Genomic DNA, 22,479 nt, shown 5'->3' with positions numbered 1-22,479 from the left:
AACCTTGTAATTTGCAGCTCTGTGTATAAAGATTTTTTAGGCTATCTCTTTCCTAGACATTTGTATTTGTGTAGTTCATCCCTGGCTTGGTATTCTAGTCTTATTCATGGCTGTCCCCACTCTTTGCAGAGTTAACCCCGACTGAACGTGAGCACTTGTGTGAATATTGAAATCGATTATTTTACCTCGTAGCAATTCATGCGTGTTTGTCCAGCACGTCCAAGTCAGATTTTTTTTTTTAAATCCTTTTTGGAGAGAAGGTTCCATAGCAGACTGTCGCTAAAACAAATTCAGATAGCAGCATAAACTGGACCCATAAGTCGTTGGGATCATAGTTATTTCCAGCTATTTGGACCTGTGAGGGTGGGAGGGGCGAGGGGAGGAGATGCACGCACACAAAACACACAGACACACTCACACATTTATTCCACTGGGAATCTGCACCGTTAGTTTTTGCACAATATCGTTGCTGTTATTGTCGGCCATAAACAAATTACGTGTATTTAACAAGTTAATGTCAGATTGGCTGTCCGCCCCAAGGAGGTGTAGGCTTAGTGACATCAGCTGGCAATAAGCCTCGGTAACAGAACGAGCGAGGGAGGGTGAGAGAGGGTGTGTGTCTGTATCTGGGTATTCTGGCAAGGTAAAGAACTGGTCTGTTTAGCAGGACCTTCCCATCTGGGATCCATCTGTGTTTCCCTGGAATCGGACAGGCAGCTCTAGTCAGTGAGAAATCGCAGATGTGAGAGAGCTGACACATGTCCAGCTAATGAAAGGAGAAGGAAGGCTGGTCTCAGACCGTGCTTGAAGATCGGGAGCGGAAAAAGAGGAGCACTGTATTTCTGTTTTCCCCCCCCCAAAAAAACGGCCTATTGGAGAGCATCTGGATTGTCGTACTCTGGGCATCGAGGGTAAGTGTAATTATTTGTAGTTTAGATGTATTTGTAGTCGCGTGGTAACACTAAGGCTCAATCGCCTCGGTTCTATTCTTGACTCTGTCAAAGCTATTTAGAGGTCTGGGGTTTTGAGATGCTTTCATTTCTTGAAAGCTCATAGAAGAGTTTGTTGTGAGAAGCCTCACATTTCCCGAATATCCGTCCCACTCAACTGCCCCCTCAGTTTGAATGCCCTGTTTTTGCTGAATGAAATCTTCAGTTGATAATCCGATTTAATGCCTGAATTGTGCGGCTGAAATATTCTAACAGTCTGTAGGATTCCATGTTGAATCGGCAGTGATGCTAAGGAAACACTTCTTAAATAGCATGCACAGCGCTTTTTGGTTTTTTTCTGGAGGACTATTTTTAAATGCAAGCTCTTTTCCTTTGTCAGAACTTTAATCCGGTGTGTGAATTTGCTAACCATTTCGGGAATATGTTTAGTGCAGCTATTTTGATCCCGTTGCCGTTTTTTCCAATACAAGGAGGAGTTGCAACTGTTCCCAACAGGTAAATCTCCCCAATTAGCAAGCGTACATCGTTCGATGTAATGCGCTTCATGCAAGACTCTGGACTCCTTCGTTTTTCTGGAAGCATTTCTGTCTGCATCCGTATTTTCACATAGGGTACTTTTCATGACCTGTGACCTGTAATTTCAACTTGCAAATACTTTTATTTGCCTTACATACATTCGTGAACCGTGGCTTCCTAGCTAAACTGCTGCAGAATATACACTCCGAGAAATAACTATAACCGTAGAACAGGCTCTAGTGGCTAAAAATGAGAATTTTTCATGCTCCTTCTTTGCAGGATATCAGAGAGTCCTCTGAGTCTTCTTGGTATTTAGAGTCCAGACAGGTGATTTGCTATGAAATAGCTATTAGAAAAGTATTCTTTCACTCAATCGTATTTACTGAGCGCTCACTCTGTGCAGAGCTTAGGAAGGACAGTTCAGCAACAGAGAGAGTCCCTGCCCACAGTGAGCTCGCGGCCTAATTCTGGTTATTAATACGCAAACGACATCGCAGGGCTTTTGCGAGAACTTGGAAGACTCAACAGGCTTAAGGAGAGACATCTTAACTGCATCGCTTTCTGACAGAGCCACTTGATTCATCGAGTTTCCCCATTCCTGAAGAAGCTCGGGACGCCCAAGCTGTGTAACGTTTTGAAACGAGCCGTTCCTCACCCATGCTGTTCACTGAAGTTAAATTAGTGCTTTAATGCCCGAACGGTATGGCTCAGCCAGGGAACCGTAGTGGGGCAAGAAAAATTGAGAGCAGCAGAGCGGCAACCTACTGCTTACACGGAACTCAGGACCGGGTTTCACGTGAGTCCCTCCAGAATCTGGATTTTACGTCAAAGCTCACTGGGCTTGGGTGTCTGTCCATAGTAGCTGCCTGGCATTGTGCCTTCTGATGCCACTGAGCCGAGCTGCAGAAGTGGGGAAGCACTTACACCCTCAGATCTCTCCTAGGACCAGAAACTCTGCAGCCTCCTGCTTCGTTTCAGTTTACCAGACAGGGATAAAACTCTGCTAGGGAAATCTGTGCACTTCTTTGCTGGTGCCACCCTTCATCACAGAGACAAGCATTGCTAGTCTTCTTCCCTGAAATGAGTTTTCCTTTATTTGTAGCGTAAAAGGTGAGTGTCTGTATCTTTGGAGGGGTATGCTGCATTCCCTTTATAACGTCGTCCCTTAACGTGGGCCCTGAGGATCGTAAAAGCTAATATACTTCCGGAAAAGTTGCTGGCTAACTGAATTTACATTGTTTTCCCCGTGCTGTTTGAAGATTGAATTTTTTGAATTTTGCCTCCTGTAATGGGGATTTTAAAATGTATCCCTATCTTTTGTTTTCAGCTCGAGTCGACCCCCAGGGGATGGACTAAATGACCTCGTAGGCCTTTCTGTACAGTAACCAGCCCGCATGTGGTCACTTTTTCCCTCCCTCAAAGTCTTTGTTTTGCTATCCTTGCAGCTGGTCAGCATGTTTATACATTTGTCTGAGGCTTATTTATATTCAATTTGCATGGTTTTCCTTCAAAATGAGGAAAGCTATTTACATGTACCCCATGTGGTAGATTGTTGAGGAGAAGGTGAACAGAGAGCAGGAGAAAATTGTCAGGAGTTTACCAGGAGCAGAGCGCCTCACCCCAGCGGCTCCTAAGGTGGGAGCCAGGATAGTCGTTATGGGCAGGGAGCGTGTCTAATTCCGTTCCGTTGTACTCTCCTAAGCACTTAGTACAGCACTGTGCACATAGTAAGCACTCAAATACTATCGATTCATAGGTAAAGGGCGCTTCTGCTATTGATGTCGATAGGGGAATTTGAAGACGTGCAAGATGACAGGTTACGGGGCAAAACCCTTGAATAAGTAGTGCTGCGTTGCTTAAATGATGGAATCGTTTTCGACAGTATGTCGTCCGGAGCAGAATGTCGCGGTAGATGCCGAAGCAAATGCTGTCGAAAGAGGAAAAGATGCCTCCCTCCCCCCAGCTCTCCGAGTTTACCGGTCTTTATGATTGGGAGTATAAAAGCGCGAGGAGGGAAAGGGATTGTTGTTCGGCCTAGTGGGTTGGTATGAAATTGAGCAAAGATAAATCTGTAAATGGAGCAGTGAGAAATGAGCAGAAGTGAGATGTGCTAGGCTATGAAATAGTCTCCCAAGAGAATGGGTGGATGACTTGAGTCATCTGAGGCTGGGCAAAACTCTTAGGAATACAGGAAGCAATCCTGGATGGCTTCCCAGAGACGCTCTGGCAGTAATTCTTTGTAAAAACAGCACCGAATCAGACACGGAGGCACATTTTAATAATCACACTACCCGTTATAGTGTGACTGGCTGAGGCAGGCAAACAAGTTGGAGATTGGAACGGTGGGGGCATCTTTGAAAAGAGAGAGCTTCGGTAAGGGTTACTTTGGGGTCTGAATTAAATGCAGTTTCTTTTTATCTTTCAAAAATTCTCGTGCTGTTAATTCGGGATTCGATTTGTGCGATCCTGCCACAGGGTGATTCTCGAGATGATATTCGGTCATTTTCGAGAGGTTTGGTTTTCAGTCAGAGAGTCCTTCAGAAGAATCTTGCCACCGTACAGGAACTTGACTTCTGTATCCCTTCTCAGGACTGGAAAAGCCGACGGGTTTTGCAAACGTCTCGGTCTCCGCTTGCGTGTAAGAACCGCAGACGTGGGGCGGTGCAGCCTCACGCGGGGAACTTCAGATCCACTCGCTGATTTCATTTTTAGAGTGGCTTTAGCCAGGATTCCTTGTGCAACCCAAGTTTGTTTGGGTTAATTTACAATAAAGATCCCCAGCTGCAACTCTTGTCGTGCATTTTTGGCTTCCTTCTTCCGTGTCCCAGGGCACCAAGATGCTCCTGAAATGTGTTGATATAGTGGACATACAGGGTTTAATGGACCATCCGGGCCTTAGCAGCTTTGGGATAGAAGTCAGGGGAGAAGGATGTAGGTACAGAATGCAGCAGCTCTGGGGGGAAAGAAAAACCGCCCAAAAACCAAAAGAAACCACTCCAACCTGTTGCTGTGCTGCACGCTGTTAATGTTTAGAGACCTTGTATTACTTACCATGCTGGAGAAGTGGGGGGCTGGGCCATTGTGAGGGTAACAGATGTGCCCTCTGCTGTTGACGCGTGCCCGCTCTGTTTCTCGGCTCCTAACACCAGGTGCAGCTATTGTTCTGGCTGGTCTCTATTCAGCCCGCCTCGTCTGTTACTCCGCTCCTTCTCGCTCATTGTTTCTGGAGGAAATTAGCATTAAAAACCCAACCGAAACCCCCACGTCCCTCAACTGCAGGTGACTGTTATTGGCCCCAGCTGCCATCCTTGCGCCTGATTACTTCCATATGGGGCTGTGCAGAGACGAAGTAGCCATTTATTGATTTCCATTCCCCACCCCCACCTCTTATTACTCACCAACTATAATACCCTGAAATCTATTAGCCCCCCCCCCCCCATAGGCTCCACAGCTCAGTCGGTAGTACAATAGCGATGAGCGTTTTACAAGCAAAACTAATTACGTCCCCCTCTTTTCCCTCCCACCCAAATATTAAATGTAAAATAACCAAGGGATGAGGGAGCGGGGTGTTAAATCTTTGAAATAGCTGTCTACGGGGCTTCGTCCGAGAGGAAAGATTATTAGCCTTTGGATGGGGCTTCTCTGGAAAAATTGTAGTCACTGCTTTTAATATTTCATACCCCACCCCTAAAGATTGAAACAGACCACAACTCCGTGGTCTCTCTTCTAGCTGTTAGTTTCCTAGGCTTAGTTTAGTTGGATGTGAAGCCAAAGAAGCTAGGCTTCTGTTGGAAATTGGGAGTGGGCAGGAGAACAGTACTCTCAACCTTTTTGGGATCGGTTCTAATTTAGGACCCGCATGTTTTGCAAGTAGAGGGTATTTCTTGTTCATTTTACAGGACTGCCTTGTCAATGAAGCTTTCTTTGACATAGGTCTTTACTAAAACATAAGCCAGTTAAATGTCATAGTTGGCCATTGTCTTTGCTCAGTGTTCTAGGAGCAGGCAGTTTTAATTTATTTAAGGCTCAACTGCAGTTTACATCACGGGACCGAAGGTTGGGAATCCGGTTCTCTTTTAGCGCCGGCTTCCTCACTGTGCCCCGATCTCATCTATCTCACGACCAATCCTGTTCCCATGTCTTCCCCCTGATCTGGAACTCTTCTCTTCCCTTTACCCCTCCACGTAGTCACCGGACCTCCACTCTCCCCACCTTCAAAACTTTAAGGTCCCGTCTCCAAGAGGCCTTCCTCGATGAAGTGCTCTTTCCCCGTCTCCCTCTCCCGTCTGGGTTGTCCGTGCACTTGGATCTGTGACCTTTGGGCATTTGATATTCATCCCACTCTCAACCTCTCGGTACTTAGGTACGTATTTTTAAAGGGTATAGTATAAATTAGTCATTTATACTGATGTCCGCCTTCCTCCTCTACACTGTAAGTCTACTGTGGGTAGTGGACACGTCTGCCAACTCTGTGCTTCCCCAAGCACTTAGTTCAGTGCTTTGCACATAATAAGCACTCAACAACTTCCAGTGAATGAATCATTAAGCAGTAGCACACCCTCATTGTCTGATCTTGTGACCTAGGCCAAGTTACTCCTCCTCTTTGAGATTTTTTTTTTTTGGAACACAGAGATAAATGCACAATTATGATGTCCATCTGGAATTTTGTGAAGAAGGATCTGGTCTCTGATTAAGGAAAAACTGAAGTTTAAGTGGATTTCTTTGATCGCCTGATATACTGGTGGCGGAGGGTGAATTAGAATTCAGAACCTGAGTTTCTGGCCCGTTTGTGTATTTATGATGATCATGATGGAACCGAGTCGGATCACTTGAATGTTGGAAAATGGTGTCGCCAGGCCTAGGAACTCTGGAAAAGTAATCTTGTTCTAGGCTAAGCAATGCCCAGTCTGACAGTCCAGAACAGGAAACCCTGCCAACTAGGATCAGGGAGAGGCGTATGGAAGCCAAACGATGGAAGTGTTTGAGAACCACCACTGTAGCCCGATGAATTTGGGTATGGTGGTGTTATAGAGGCCGTTGTCATTGGAGAAGATCCAGAGCCACGTGTTGGCACTCGGCAGGGATGGTGAATTCTTAGGGCCTGTCGTTCTTCTGATTCCCATTTGTAACCTCTGATTCTGATGGAATGGGCTTATCTTTTGGCTGGTAAATGGAGCTATTGCGCTTCCCTTGTATTTCTCCCTGAAGGAGGATGCGTTTCATAAGCAAAATGTAGACCATTTGCCTATGAGAATGGCAAATGGCCATGTGTTTCCCTTCGGATGGTGTCCAGATAATATTTCTCTTCAGATGATTTCCAAAAACACGGTGGCTGCCTGTCCTGGGGTCGTATCGGTCTCGAATGACTCTCCCGACTCTCCGGGCCTACCGAGCGATACCGATGGGCTTTAGTGAAAAGCGTCACGTGCCCTTTTCTGGCTAAGGCGGATTACTCGAACAGCGGACCTTGTCGGGGAAGGAGGCGGAGGCAGCCGGGGAGTCATTATATCGACTTCGGAGATGGTTGATTTTTAAATTCAGTTATGAGGAAACGTTTGGCTCTCTGCTGCTCTCACCGGCACCACTTCAACACCATTCCTCCCTTCCATCGTTTCTCAGCCTCCGCTCCCCTGTCCCCCCGTCGGATGCACCACCGACTCCTTTCCCCTTCACCCGCGGCTCTCGCCGATGAGGTGGAGAGGGGAGGAAGCAGATTGCTAACAACACCTCCCACCAAAGACAGCGGCAATGGCAGTCGTCGCGATGGTGCCATTTCAGTCATCTGCCCACAGCCCTACCCGAAATAGCCGTGGGGGTAATTCGGCGAGATCGAATCCTAATGTGCCGAAGCGAAACAGAGCAGAGGCATCGCGTTCTGTGGGTCTGTCTACTTCAAACCATCCGCTTCCCGGGCTGGCTGAAAGCTAGGCCGGCGACAGAGCAATGGTAAGTGAAGCGGAACTCTCTCCCGCCTCTCTCTGTGGACGGGAAGGCTCCGAGGTCCCCTCTCGATTTGGGACCGCCGGAAATCTCACCCACGTATCCCTCACTCCCCCCAGGTTCATCCAGGGCCGCGCTTTCCAGAGTGCTGGAGACCTGTGCAAGAAAGGGAGCGAAAAGTCCAGTGCGCTTGAGATTTGAGGGAGCAGTGGTTACCCAGAGAACAGGGTCTTCCTGTCTGCCCTTTTCCCAAGCCTTGTCCAGTTCTGTTCAACGTCTTCTCGGTTATGGCGGCTAGAGATCAACAAGGGACCTGGGAGGTCATGCCAGATTAAGAAAGATTCCAAGTTCTTTGGGGAAGCTGTGGGAATTTTGGAAGCATTGAGACAAGTGTGCAGAAGCAGCCCTGGATTCCCTGACACCGTCCTCTCCTGGTTCTCCTCCCAGCTCTTTGGCTGCTCGTTCTCAGTCTCTTTTGCGGGCTTCTCCTCTGCCTCCCAACTGTGGGAGTCCCCCCGAGGCTCAGTTCTGGATTCCCTTCTGTCCTCTATCTACACCCACTCCCTCGGAGAACTTATTTGCTTCCACCCGTGGCTTCGACTGCCGTCTTTGTGCAGATCCATTCATTCAGTGGTATTTGTCGAGCGCTTACCGCGTGCAAAGCCTGATTCCCAGATCTACATCTCCGGCCCCGATCTCTCTCCTATTCTGCAGTCTTAGAATTCCTCCTGCCTTCAGGACATCTCTACTTGGATGTCCCCTTGACCCAAACTTAACCTGTCTAAAACAGAACTCCTCGTCTTCCAACCCAAACCCTGTCCTCTCCGTGATTTTCCCATCACCGTCGACAACACCACCCTCCTCCCTGCCTCATAAGCCCATAAACCCTGACGTCGTCCTTATCTCTCTCTTTCAACGCACATATTCAGTGTACCACCAAACCCTGTCGATTCAGTCTTCGCATCACTGAAACCTGCCCTTTCCTCTCCATCCCGACTGCTACCAACTTAATTCGGGCACTTATGCTATACTGCCTTGATTACGCTATCAGCCTCCTTGCTTTATCTCCCTGATTCCTGACTCTCCCTGCTCCAGTCCATACTTCACTTGGCTGCCCGGATCATTTTTTGACAGAAACATTCAGTTCAAGTTTCCCCACTCCTCAAGAACCTCCAGTGGTTTGCCTATCCACCTCTTCCTCAAAAACTCCTTACCGTCGGCATTAAAGCACTCAGTCGCCTCACCTTCTCCTACCTTACCTTACTGCTTTCCTACTCCAACCCAGCCCACACACTTGGCTCCTCTAATGCCAACCCACTCGCTGTACCTCGATCTCATCTGTCTCGCTGCCAACCTCTCGCCCACATCCTGCCTCTGGCCAAGAACGCCCTCCCTCTTCCTATCTCCCCCAACCTTCAAAGCCATATTAAAAACACATCTCCCCAAAGAGGTCTTCCCCGACTAAGCCCTCATTTCCTCTTCTCCCACTCGCTTCTGGGTCACCCTCGCACGTGGATTCGCACCCTCCGTCATCCCCACCGCACTTACGTACGTACGTGCAACTTATAGTAATGTCCGTCTCCCCCTCTAAACAAGCTTGCTGTGGTCAAGGGAAGCATCTGCTAAGTCAGATATATTCTACTCTTCTAAGCACTTAGAACAGTGCTCTGCACACAGTAAATATTCAATAAATACAAGTAATTGAATTCCCTCTTTCCTAGGCACTTGGATCTGTTCCCTTTAAGCCCTTGCTGTTCACCCCACCTTGAGCCCCACGGCATTTATGGACATTATTTTAATGTCCGTCTCCTCCCTGGACGGACAGGGAAGGAGTCCACCAACTCTGGATCGTACTCCGAGCATTCAGTACAGTTCCTTGCACCCAGCAAGGGCTCGCACAGTAAGTGCTCAGTCTTTCTAGACGCCGAGCTCGTTGTGGGCGGGGAACTCTCTTGCATTCTCCCAAGCGCTTCCTTCGATGCACACAGTAAGCACACAAAAAATACAATCGATTGCAAAGTTAGGCAAGCACTCTGGACTGAAGGAACATTGAAACTGTGGAGCAGTTTGCCTCAGGGATATGTGCTCGAAACGTGAGAATTTTGTCACCGAATCTTGCCATCTTCATAGACTGTTGGTTTTTGACATCCTTGCCTACCTATGCACTGTTGAAGACAAAACCAAGAAGGCTAGTGTGTCCTCTAGGAGATTGAAGGAGGATAACAACGGCACCCAGAGCTTCCAACCAGAAGCCTGGTCCTGTCCGTCCCATTCACAGATGAGTTTCACCATCGTCCCCTTCGGCCCCTGCGTACAATCAAATGGTGGAATCACCAATAGCGAGGTTCGGGATTGCAGTCTGTTCCCCGACATTTGAGTCAGTGCTCGCTGCTTCCATAGCTTGCTTATCCTGCTTATATAATAATAATGTTGGTATTTGTTAAGCCTTTACTATGTCCAGAGCACTGGGGTAGATGCAGGGTAATCGTGTCGTCCCACGTGAGGCTCACAGTCTTAATCCCCATTTTACAGATGAGGAAACTGAGGCGTAGTGAAGTGACTTGCCCACAGCCACGCAGCTGACAAGTGGCGGAGCGGGTTTCGAACCCATGACCCGACTCCCAAGCCCGGGCTCTTTCTACCGAGCCACGCTAACAGGATATCCGGGCAGCTCCTTTATGGGGCAAAATACGGGCACGCTGCCTCGGTGGGTGAGGTGGGGCAGGGGTAGAAAACATGACCCTGCGATGACTCTGTTCAAGGAACTTAGATTTGTACACATCTGGCTTTATGTTACATGCCAAGTACCTGATCAGTTGTATTTTTTGAGTCCTTACTCTTCGCAGAGGACTGTCCCAGGTTCTTGGGAAAATGCAATAGAGGACAAGGATTGTGTCTGCTGATTCTCTGGCACTCTCCCAAGGGCACAGAGTAGGGACTCAAAAAAAAAAAATAGTGTGGATTGATTAGGCACTTGGCATATAACAAAACCGGAGAGATAGGCAAACATCTTAGTTCCTTGCACGTAGTAATCGTTAAGCAATGAGATGATGTGTCGTGTTTTCTGTCCCTGAAGACCATCGACAAGTGATATCCCAGGCGGGATCCATGAGATAAACGAGTGGTAGGCAGGGATTTGGGAGCCTGGCTGTTGATCTGCTTTCCACATGTACTTGTGGGAGGGAGTAAGTAATCACCCAGGGCCACATTGTAGTCAGATTATTTGGAGCAGATCCACGAAGTTCAGTTGTTGTTTTTTTACCTTTTCACGTTAAAGGTCTTCGGATACCTATGAAGTTTCGTTTGGGGTCTTCCGAAGAGGCCCCCCATTTTGCCCAGCAGGGTCTAAATAAGGAAATCGCTCAATTCAGCGTGTCTGTCCTGAAGAAATGTGGCCAGACACATCCTAGAATGACTTCGATTGCCCCGAAATCTCCCCTGTTGGAAGAGAGGCGGGCGTATTATTTGTCAGTGGAAATTGGGGGCAACAAATTCAGTACCAGAACTATTTTAAGCACTTGCATTTTCCTATTTATCTGGAAAAGTAACTTTCAGGGTTTCTTCTTAATTAAATTAGCAGACCATATGGTGTTTACTCAGATTGACTGTGATATGCATAGAGGTCTGTTCTGCTGCATGATTTTTCTCCTTTAAAAGAAAATGCTTTTCATTATGCCATTGTCCTGAAACGTGCATTTTCTGGTCAGCGGTTTTAGAAAGCAATTATTCCGATGACTTGCCCTTTTGGATTTCGCCCTGCAAAAAAACCTCCCTTCCTTTATCTACGTGGGATTCTGCCCTAATGAAAGATTTTCAACCTCAGCTACTATGGTCAGGTGGAATTCCTGCTAAACTGCCAGAAGGGGCCAAGCATGCCGCAGTCGTGAAATTCAATTGGTGTATATTTAAAGTTGACCACCCCCAGAAGGGTGGCCAGTGATATTCAAGTCAAACACAAGGTCAGAAATGCATTTGAAATTAAAATTCAAGAAGCAGCCCAGTAGAGAGAGCCCGGGCCTGGGAATCAGAAGGACCTGGATCTGATCCCGACTCCTCCACTTGGCCACTGTGTGACCGTGGGCAAGTCACTTCACTTCTCTGTGCCTCGGTTACCTCGTCTTTAAAATGGGGATTAAGACTGAGACCCCCATGTGGTACATGGACCGTGTCCAGCCCCACCACTCTCTGTATGCCCCAGTGCTTAGTACGGTGCCTGACACAGAGTAAGCGCTTAAATACTTAAAAACATTCCTCACAGGCCCATTTTTCAGTATGGATAATCAGGAGTGTATTCTGTAACAGAAAGAAGAGTCCCTCTTGAAATGGCTCTTCCATACCTCAAACTACCAGTTAACAGATGAGTCTGAATCCAGAGCTGCAGGGGATTTGAGAGATTATCTGGTCTAGCCCTTCTCCTCCAGGAAGGAAAAAGAGTCCTCTTGGACAGATGGTTGTCTGGTCTTTTTGTCTGAGAAGATATCCAGGGATGGAGACTCTCAATCTCCCTTTTCCTGCACTGTATCACCTTGACAGTTAGGAGGCTTTCCTTGAGACCAACCAAAATCTCTTCTGCTTTACTTGAAATCAGTTTCCTCTTATCCCTCCTCAAACAGTCCTCAATTCCCCTTCCTGCCCAAATTGTCAGAACTGTCCGATTCGCAGCCTCGTGACCACCCACCCTCCAGCTGTGGGATTACGCGTCCTTAGAAGAGGCCTTTTCTTGCCTTCCCGATCTCTCCTATGCCAGACGAATATGCTCTTTAATCCAGTGAGTGCAGTTAGGTGTTAGAATCTGACAAAGATAATGCCTCAGAGGTTATTGCAAGTGAATTTCCCCTTAGGCTCAGTTGGAACTCCTAAGTAGAAACCCGATAGTCCCGATTTAAGTGGGCCTAAGGCTAGTTCAGCTAACTAAATGACATTGATTTTGGCAACACCAGACAGGTGCGTTCCTCGGTCTCCCTCCCAGCTTCTCGGACCCCAGGAGTCCTGCCGTTGCCCACCCACAGGGTGACTTCTGAAGTGCTCGGTGGTTCCCGGGCCCGGGTTTGCTTCCTCCTTGCCGTGGCTCCAGGCAGCTGCCCCCGAAACCGCGTACAGCTGCAGTAACTGTTAATAGAACCAGAGACAAATGGAGACACCTGCCTGAGCCCACATGGAGCTGGGGATGGAGGGGGGCCGTTATCCCTCCCGTCTGCCACCCATTCCCATCCAAAGGAATGGGAAATGAAGGGAAGAGGATTCTCCACTTTGGATTATCCGACCAGTCGACTCCCTCGGAGCCGAGGAGCGGCGTGGCTTAGTGGAAAGAAGAGCACGGGCTTGGGAGGCAGAGGGACCCGGGTTCTAACCCCAGCTCGGCCATGTGCCTGCCATGTGACCTTGGGCAAGACACTCCCGTGCCTCAGTCTCCTCTTCTGTAAAATGGAGATTCACTATCTGTTCGCCCTCCTTAGACTGCAGCCTCTACGTGGAACAGGAACTGTGTTTGACCTGATTATCCAGCATCTTCCCCGGCGCTTAGAACAGTCCTTGATTGTTAAGTAAGCACTTAACCATTATGTATTGTTGTTATTCTTTCCATTAGCTCTGCTAATCTTATTTTTCTCCACAAGAAGCTTAATTTACAGTAATTAATTTGCTCTTGGCATCACTTGTTTTCCGTTATTTTTTTCCCTCACCTCCTCTGTACCTCAGAATTAGATGTCCCCCGTACCGATGTAGTGCATTACTGAGTCCATACTGCCTACTGACCCCTGAAGCAAAACCAGTCCATGATGGGACTTTTGCAGCATTTTGGATAGAAGAGTCATGGTGATTTTGTTAACCGCCTACTGCCCAAATACAGTTGATTCTGTAGCATTTAACTCTTTTTGCACATTGTGAAGTTGCTGAGATAATCTGCAACATCAACGCGGCAGTCCAGAAAAAATGATTTTGTCAGCCTGGACCTCACAAGCAGCCCAACAAGCTGCCAGATCTTGCTTTGGCTGTCAGGGGTGACTGAGTTTAGGGAACAATTTGCATTTTGTGCGGTGGCTTTTCAAGTGGAGAGAAATTGCTACCTTGGCATTGGTCCTATTGAAACTATTGATTAGGGATGGATGTCAGACAACATTCAAGAGCTCCGCTTTCAGCTTCAAGTTTGCTCCCCATGTAGTACAACAGGAGAAAATGCCACAGGAAATCTTTGAGAACCTAAAGGATAAATTGGCCTCAAAGCCAAATCTTAGAAAAACTATCTGTGACGGTTTGTTTTTGATCGTTATTTTACAAACATCTCAGGCAAAGGGAGTGCCTAGAAATGTCTCCAGAGGAGCTGAAAAACACTTCCATGAACTTTTAGGGCCTATGGATTTTATAAATGCATAAGTACCCTTCTAACGGATGGTTTCAGAATATATTTGGTGCTGTATATTTCCTTAATGGTGATTGATTGCCTTCCGCCAAAGTAAGACCATCCTTCTCTCCCCTTCTGGAATCCTGTGTTCAGTTAGATGGACAACTTCTAGGTGTATTGTCTATGCACTGGTGCATTTTGAAGCACTTCCTTGAGAATTTTCCTGGTGCAGGCCAATTGTCAGTTATGGCCCTGTGCGGACAGCAAGGGGTCTGCAGCCTGTAAGGCCTTCTTAACACGCACAAGTTGTCAGTGTGTGGAAACTTCAGAACAACTTTTTTTTTTAAGATTAGATACACTTCAGACTTTCTAATTAGCTATGAGTCTCAGACCCGCCACAGATTTCATTCCTGACTCCTGAAATTCTCTTTCACCTCCACCTGTGGACCGTGATTGTCACCAGCGAGCCGTTACTAATCATGTTAATAGATCCTCGGCTCCCGTTAGACCCAGTCTTCCTGTGTAAAATTGTTTTCCTTGGCCAAGTATCCATTGGGCTAGACATATGTAGTTAGTGAAGGACAACAGGAAAGCCCCAAAGGCAGAGGTGAGACCAGAAAAAGAATCTTCATGAAGACTTCTTGTAGAAGAGCGGTGGAAAGCTGAGATGTGACAGGCCTAGAGAAGAAGCGGCGGGGCCTCGGGGAAAGAGGGCTGACCAGGGAGCCAGAGGACCTGGGTTCTGATCCCAGCTCTGCTGATGATCTGCTGTGTGACACTGGGCAAGACACCTAACTTCTCTGTGCCTCAGTGGCAAGCTTCATGAAGATGCGGAGTAGCTCTTTATCAAACATTCCCCTATAGCAACACGAGCACCAGGATCATCTTTGGCCTCGAAAGATCATTAAACCTCCATTAAATTTTGTGAATCAAATAGGGGCGACTCTTTGAGGTGGAGGTACTAGCAGGAAGAAGCTCCCAGTCAAGTCTTCCGTTCAGCTTGCGGGTCTGCGGCCGTTTTGTGCCAGAGAGCCAGGTAAATGATACCTTTGAGCAATTTGACCTGTCAGACAATTTCCATAGAAGAGGTAAGGGAGAGAAGGAAGAAAGAAAAAAGGTTGGGGTGTAGGGGTAGGGAGAGAAAGGAAAACAAGCTTCTTCTTTGGGAAAGGCAAAGAAAACATGTCTCACTCGCCCGATTTGTCATAAAGGGGGCAGGTGGTATCGTGAATTGCAGCAAGAACAAATCCGTGTCCCCCAACATTTGCCTGAAACTTAATAATAATGTTGGTATTCGGTAAGTGCTTACTATGTGCAGAGCACTGTTCTAAGCACTGGGGGAGATACAGGGTAATCAGGTTTTCCCATGTGAGGCTCACAGTCTTAACCTCCATTTTACAGATGAAGTAACTGAGGCACAGTGAAGTGACTTGCCCACAGTCACACAGCTGACAAGTGGCAGAGTCAGGATTCGAACCCATGACCTCTGACTCCCAAGGGATCTCAGATTACTTACTCAGACCTCTTCAGGAAGATTTACTATATCGCCAATAGGCAGACACAGACGAAAGGTGGATATTTTTATGTTGTTCCCCACATCGATGTGTTTTAGTGGAGAATACTTTTTTTTATTTTTAAAGAAACTGGCTTCACGATAGTTCACGGTCAGTTAATTGCGGTCGTAGCCACCTCTTTTCTGGTCGTACAGCTCGGGGGCTTTTAGCCTATTCCAAATTTGATAAGGAGAGCTTTTCAATTTGGGCTACCCACTGTAATGGAGAATTTCGATTCTAATATGGGTCTGTAAGTCGGAAGTGATTAAACTTCATATGACATCAACACAGAGCCTGGGAAGGCTGCTTGATTCTTCCCTCCCAACATCCCCAAACTCACTGTCATTGAAGAAGTCTGTAATCCGTAAAGGAGAGCACCCACAAAGATGCCGGCTGATAATTGTCTTTTTCCTTCCAAACCTTGTTCGCAATAGAAGACAGGTAATTTGGGACCTGCAGTTGGAAAGAATCGACTCTGCTTATGTGAATTTCTATCCTTCTGAGCTCTACTTTATTTTAAGCTAGGAGTTTGCTAGTTTTTTTTCGGTCTTGCCCGTAAATCTGTGCTCCACATTTAGTGAAGTCTCCTGGAAAATCCAGAGGAACGAAAAGTGCTATCCGGTGTTTTGAAACTTTAATTCGATGGAGACGAGATCAGCTGTCGCGCTGAATAATTGTCAAGCCATTGTGAGGGTTTCTGTTGCAAACTTTTCTGTTTCTAAAAATCTGGCTTTTTACCACATGTGATTGGTAAAATTAGTACATGCGAGAGCTTTTGTTGTTGAAGCCATCTGTTTTCTGCTCCCCAAATCCAGGATGGAAACCTAACACTGAAAGTAAATAGGGTAAATTAGTTGTTGTAAATGAGTTGAATTTATTAAGCTCTTACTATGTGCAGAGCACTGTACTAAGCACTTGAGTGAGCACAACGTAACGGAACTGGCAGACACGTTCCCTGCCCACAGCGAACTTATAGTCTAGAGGGGAGTATAAATGAGGGTTTTTTTCCAAATGGTATTTGCTAAACGCTTACTAGGCGCCAGTCTCCGTTTTAAGCGGTGGGGTAAATACAAGCTGATGAGTCCACGTTCCGCATGGGGCCCTCGGTCTTAATCCCCATTTTACAGAGGAGGCCACTGAGGCCCAGAGAAGTGAAGCGACTTGCCCAAGGTCACACAGCAGGCAAGTGGCAGAGCCGGAGTTAGAAACCGGGTCCTTCTGACACCCAGGGCCGTGGTTCATCCACTAGGCCGGGATGTTTTGCTACATGTAGCGTTAAGTGTGATGGGGCTGGGGGAAGGGTGAATAAATATCCAGGTGTATTGGTGGTGCAAAAAGGAGTGGGAGGAGATGAGGGGATCTTGAAGGAGATGTGCTTTTTAATAAAGCTTTGAAGGTAGCGATCGTCTGTTGGATGTGAAGAGGGAGGGGGTTCCAAGCCAGAGGCAGGACCCGGGCAAAAGGCCATCAGCGAGGCAGATGTGATCAAGGAACGGTGAGCAGGAGGGCATTAGAAGAAGAAAGTGCGCAGGCCGGGTTGTAGTAGGAAATCGGGAAGGGAAGGTAGGAGGGGGCAGGGTGATCGTGTCCTTGAAAGCCGACTTTCATTTTGATGCGGAGGTGGATGGGCAACCACTGGCAGTGCTTTGAGGAAACGTGGTCTGAACGGTTTTGTAGAAAAATGTTTAGACAGATGGAAGTTGTCGGAACAAAAGTCCTTGCAAGGTCGGAGTTCGACCCAGTTTTGGCGTGTTCCGTAGGTCTTGTGTTGATGATGACGATGATGACGATAATATTACTGGTTGCGGTAGACACGTGCCAAGCTCTGTACTGATTTCTGGGGAAGACGGAAGATAATCAGGCCAGACTTAGTCCTTGTCCCACATGGAGCTCACAGTTTACATTGGAGGGAGAAGATTTATTTAAACACAGAGGAGTGAAGCGACGTCCCCAAGGTCATACCTCAGGGATTAGAACCCAGGCCTCTGTGTTCTGCCCACCAAGCCCCGCTGGTACTTCACGTTACCTTTAAGCAAATGATGAAGGTAGGCATAGAACTTTTTGATTTCTCAAGGATAGTCAAATCATTACTGGGGATGATGGTGGTGATGGAAAGGATGAGAAGCAGCGTGGGTCAGTGGAAAGAGCCCGGGCTTGGGAGTCAGAGGTCATGGGTCAGGGGTTCGAATCCCGGCTCTGCCACTTGTCAGCTGTGTGACTGTGGGCCAGTCACTTCACTTCTCTGTGCCTCAGTTACCTCATCTGGAAAATGGGGATGAAGACTGTGAGCCCCACGTGGGACAACCTGATTACCTTCTATCCCCCCCCAGCGCTTAGAACAGTGCTTTGCACAAAGTAAGCACTTAAGTGCTGTAATCATTATTATTATTATTATTATTGTTACTATTAAAGGAAGTCAATATTTTCCTCAGAGCTATCCCAGAATTCCTTGTCAATAGCAGGAGCCAAGTGACCTGGGAACTTTGCAAATACTGTAGTTTGACAGTTGTTGACTTTCGAAATGAGGCAGTGCGATTCGATTGATGGGACGTGAATGACGTAACCCATCAGTGGTATTTATTGAGCACTCACCGTGTACTGAGCACTTGAGGAGAGTATGGTATAATAATGTCGGTATTTGTTAAGCGCTTACTATGTGCAGAGCACTGTTCTAAGCCCTGGGGTAGACACAGGATAATCAGGTTGTCCCTCATGAGGCTCACAGTCTTCATCCCCATTTTACAGATGAGGTAACGGAGGCACAGAGAAGTTAAGTGACTTGCCCACAGTCACACAGCTGATAGGTGGCGGAGCCGGGATTCGAACCCATGACCTCTGACTCCCAAGCCCGGGCTCCTTCCACCGAGCCATGCTGCTTCTCAGTATGACAGACGCATTCCCTGCCCACGACAAGCTTACCGTCTAGAAGGGGTGACAGACAGCTATCTTCCTCCCAACTGTACTTCTCCTAAAACCACGGATTCCAGGGCAATTCCAACAGGAAGAAACGATGTTGAGCCAGACCGTTCAAGGACAGGCATGTATAGTATTAAATGTCTTATTTTCGAGGGGCGTGACTTGCTCGGCCTGTCGTAGATCTACATCTGCGTTGCAGCGAGCCGTTATAACGTTGGATATACCTGTCTCTTCTTGCTAAAAAATGTGCACGGCCTAGAGACAAGAGCCCGGGCTTGGGAGTCAGAGGAGGTGGGTTCAAATCCCAGCTCCGCCATTGCCTGCCTTGTGACCTTGGGCAAGTCATTTCACTCCTCTGGGCCTCAGTTACCTCCTCTGGCAAGTGGGGATTAAGACTGTGAGCCCCATGTGGGACAACCTGATTACCTTGTATCTACCCCAGCGCTTAGAACAGTGCTTGGCACGTAGTAAGCACTTAAATACCATTATTACTTTGAGAATGATTCCCACAATCTTCCTAAACTTAAATTCCTAAGGGTTATGCTGGGAAAAGCTGACTCTTCAGCATGGGCACGACCAACCCAAGGGTGGATAAAGACCCTAGGGATAGTTTCCGTGCCTAATTATTATTATTTCGCCCCACAGAGAGGAGCAGGTAAAAGAACGTCCTTTACCTAAATGGATGAACTTGCAGAAAGCAAAGTGTTATTCTCCTAGAATGGCAGGAGTAAGGAAATCTCCTCTCCCTGCCCCAAATATAAGAAAGTTTAGGAGGCGGGGTGCAAGCGTGTTGACGCGGCTCTGGCAGTGGCCTTTCTGTGGCCCAGTTTCCTCGTGGCGATGAAGTAGATGGTTAGAAGCAGTGTGGCTCAAGTGAAGAGACCATGGGCCCGGGAGCCAGAAGGCCGTGGGTTCTAATCCCAGCTCCGCCACCTGTCGATGTGACCTCGGGCAAGTCACTCAACTTCTCTGGGCCTCAGTTATCTCATCTGTAAAATGTAGATTAAGAGTGCGGGACAAGGGACTGTGGCCAACCTGCTTAACTTGTATCTACCCCACGCTGAGAACAGTGCTTGGCACATAGTAAGCCCTTGACGAGTATTATTAGTAGTCCTACTGGGGGAAAAGAACTGCCTCCAGTTGGGTGATCTTAGATCTGCCCTGGCCCATAGCATAATCCAAAGCTGGATGTATGAGAAGCAGCGTGGCTCAGTGGAAAGCGCCCAGACTTGGGAGTCATGGGTTCGAATCCTGGCTCTGCCACTTGTCAGCTGTGTGACTGTGAGCAAGTCACTTCTCTGCGCCTCAGTTACCTCATCTGGAAAATGGGCATTAAGATTGTGAGCCTCACGTAGGACAACCTGATTACCCTCTATCTCCCCCAGGGCTTAGAACAGTGCTCTGCACATAGTAAGCGCTTAACAAATGCTAACATTATTATTATTATTATAGATGACGAGCAGTTATTTCCAGTAGCAGGTCTCTCCTAGCATCGGAATCACCTCAGATATTTCCCATCAAATCACCAACCTTACCTATTTTGGCATCTGTGTGTTCTTTGAGGACGATTTACAGTTCTGCTTCAATTGCGAGACCGCGAAGGACTGTGGTGCAGGAGGATGAGCTTTCCAAAGTGTTATGGTCTTTACTTTATCGTCCCAGGGGATTGCTCCGTATTTAGGAGGACCGCTCCAGAGGCCGCCCTAAACCTGTCTGGCCGTTGAAATTTCACTTGCCTACCGAGTGTTTCCCCTCCATGAAATGGAAGGTGTTCGTGCTTTTTTCTCCCCCAACGTATGGTACTGACATAAGCGGGAAAAAATCGAGCGTTTCAGAGGGGCCGACAGTTGGTGAGGTTTCAATGATAACAATTGCTGTTCTGAGTACTTTTTTTACATGGTATTTCATTTTTACTTATGTCTGGGGTCCGCTGGAGTTGCGAGTCATTTATCTTACTCGTGTTTTCTACGTAGAAGCAAATGAGAAACAGATGCTCACATCTGGAACATTTGTTCCAAATGTAATTTCATTCAAATAGTTTAAATTGCAGGAGAAATGTTGTAGGGAAACCAGTCACACAAGAGAGTAATTCCAAGGGAGCTATAATTTTCTGTGGTGATGACACTTTAATATCGAAGATATAGTTTAGGTCCTTTGTTTTAGCTGCTGTAGTTTTCCCTTGGAAATGGCATTTCTTCGTATTGAAGAAATATCGTAAAAATTGACATTCGGTGTTGGATTAGAACTTTTATGGATTTCGTGATAACATTTGAAGCCAATAAAAGCTAACTTGGGTTGCCCGGCACGTTTCTTGAGCGATAGAGCGGTCAACCTACACTTTCCTGCTCGGCTGGCCGACCCGCCATTTGGAGAGCTCGGAGTTTTATCATGCGTGGGTTCCCGTGCTGAACTGAGGTTGCTTTATTTTTCCCTCACGCCTTGCTTTTTTCTTGTCTTATTGTCAACCCTAAGTCAGATTTAGTTTCTGCACAGAGACCTTAATGGCTTCCAGACTTATCCATATATTACAGTTTATTTGCAAATACTTTAATCCGATGTGACGTTCTACACTAGAAAATCGGCGTGGCCTACTGGAACGAGCCCGGGACTAAAGACCTAGGTTCTGATTCCAGTTCTGCCACTTGTCTGTGCTTTGACCTTAATCAAGTCACTTGACTTCTGTGGTTCAGTTACCCCATCTTTAAAGCGGGGATTCATTACCTGTTCTGCCTCCTACTTAGACTTTGAGACCAATGTGGGACATGATAATCTAACATCTACCCCAGCACGTTTAGAACAGTGCTCTGCACGTAGTAAGCGCATAACAAATACTATCATCATTATTATTATTATGGTACCTAGCCCATAGTAACCACTTAACAAAAAAGATAATTATTTTTATTCTTATCTGGGGTTTATCAGGTAGAGAAAAAATGAAGACTGTGGCAGCCATTCTGGGGTAGAGATTTCCAAGCACTGGTTGGAATTGAGGGTATTAATAATAATAATAATAATAATAATAATTATGGCATTTGTTAAGCACTTACAGTGGGCCAGGCACTGTTCTAAGCACTGGGGTAGATACAAGATAATTCTATCGGACACAGTCCCTCCCTGTCCCACTCGGGGCTCACAGTGTTAATCCCCATTTACAGACGAGGGAACTGAGGCACCGAGAAGTGAAGTGACTTGCTCAAGGTCACACAGCAGACAGGTGGCAGAGCTGGGATCGGAACCCATGACCTTCTGACTCGCAGGCCCCTGCCCTATCCACTAGGCCAAGCTGCAGGCCTCAATACCATTGGCGAGGAATCGCCTAAATCTAGTCAAAGCACAGCCTGAAGGGAGCCGGTTATATTAATGGGTCAGAGGTTTCGTTTTGTTTCGTTTTTTAATTACCCAAATCTCGGGAATAAAAGAGGCGTGGGGAAAAACTCCACTTTCCTGAGCGATCATCGCTATTGTCCTGGATGTCCTTTATTGTATCAATCCATGGTATTTATAATAATAATAATACTAATGTTGGTATTTGTTAGGCGCTTACTATGTGCCGAGCGCTGTTCTAGGCGCTGGGGTAGGTACAGGGTAATCAGGCCGTCCCACGTGTAGGGCTCGCAGTCTTCATCCCGATTTTACAGATGAGGTCACTGAGGCCCAGAGAAGTGAAGTGACTTGGCCAAGGTCACACGGCCGACGCGCGGCGGAGCCGTGAAACGCTTACTGCGGACTGAACGCCGTATTGAGTGCTTGGGAGAGGACAGTGCAGTGGAGGTGGTAGATGCGATCCCTGCCCTCACGAAGACCGTGAGCCAGTCATTGGCCAAGGATGGTCTCTATCTGTTGCCGAATTGTACATTCCAAGCACTTGGGAAGTGCTCTGCACATAGTAAGTGCTCAATAAATACTACTGAATGAAGAAAAATACAGTCTAGTTGGGAAGGACGGCAGGGTGACTGCCAAAGTGCTTTAGGGTGAAGTGGGCTGGAGTGGGTAGAGAGTCACAATGCAGCGGCAACCCCGGGGGAGGGCCATAGTTGGTTGAAGAAATCACTCTGGATGAAGGAAACAAAGCTAAAAAAGGATCATTTTAGCATTACAACCACCCAACTTGCTAGATTTCTAGGAAAAGCAAACATTTAAAGCCCATCCTTTCCATTATCTTACATTTAGACGGAGTTTCATTCCCTTATCTCTTCTCTAGTAAGCTGTATCGTTCTTCATTTGCGATATATTTGTCCCCGATCTTATCTAATCACAAGCAGGG

General features: G+C 47.1%; 1 protein-coding gene and 1 long non-coding RNA gene across 9 annotated transcripts in view; one reads left to right on the top strand and one right to left on the bottom strand.

Moving 5' to 3' along the window:
• CBFA2T2 (CBFA2/RUNX1 partner transcriptional co-repressor 2) overlaps nucleotides 1-22,479 on the top strand; it is a 125,058-nt gene that overhangs the window by 54,086 nt on the left and 48,493 nt on the right. Inside the window, exon 1 of one of the 7 annotated variants that reach the window (XM_029070515.2) lies at nucleotides 612-911. The exons of 5 other annotated variants lie outside the window; for them this stretch is intronic. The gene's annotated coding sequence lies outside the window, so the exon portion shown is untranslated. Of the gene's footprint in view, nucleotides 1-611; nucleotides 912-22,479 lie in introns of those variants that run through there. One more of the 7 variants, XM_029070516.2, reaches the window with a different exon arrangement.
• Nucleotides 3,732-6,084, bottom strand: LOC114813754. 2 transcript variants are annotated; one of them, XR_005660306.1, is made up of 3 exons: nucleotides 6,025-6,084; nucleotides 4,518-4,689; nucleotides 3,732-4,309 (listed from the first exon to the last, which is right to left on the bottom strand). It is a non-coding gene; the product is annotated as an uncharacterized LOC114813754 (long non-coding RNA). The 2 variants fall into 2 exon arrangements; XR_003761497.2 differs by lacking the exon at nucleotides 6,025-6,084 and adding an exon at nucleotides 5,294-5,417.

Source organism: Ornithorhynchus anatinus, chromosome 8 (genome assembly GCF_004115215.2).
Source record: "Ornithorhynchus anatinus isolate Pmale09 chromosome 8, mOrnAna1.pri.v4, whole genome shotgun sequence".
Lineage (NCBI taxonomy): Eukaryota > Metazoa > Chordata > Mammalia > Monotremata > Ornithorhynchidae > Ornithorhynchus > Ornithorhynchus anatinus.
Note: the sequence above shows the minus strand (reverse complement) of the source record. Positions and strands in the feature narration are given on the sequence as shown.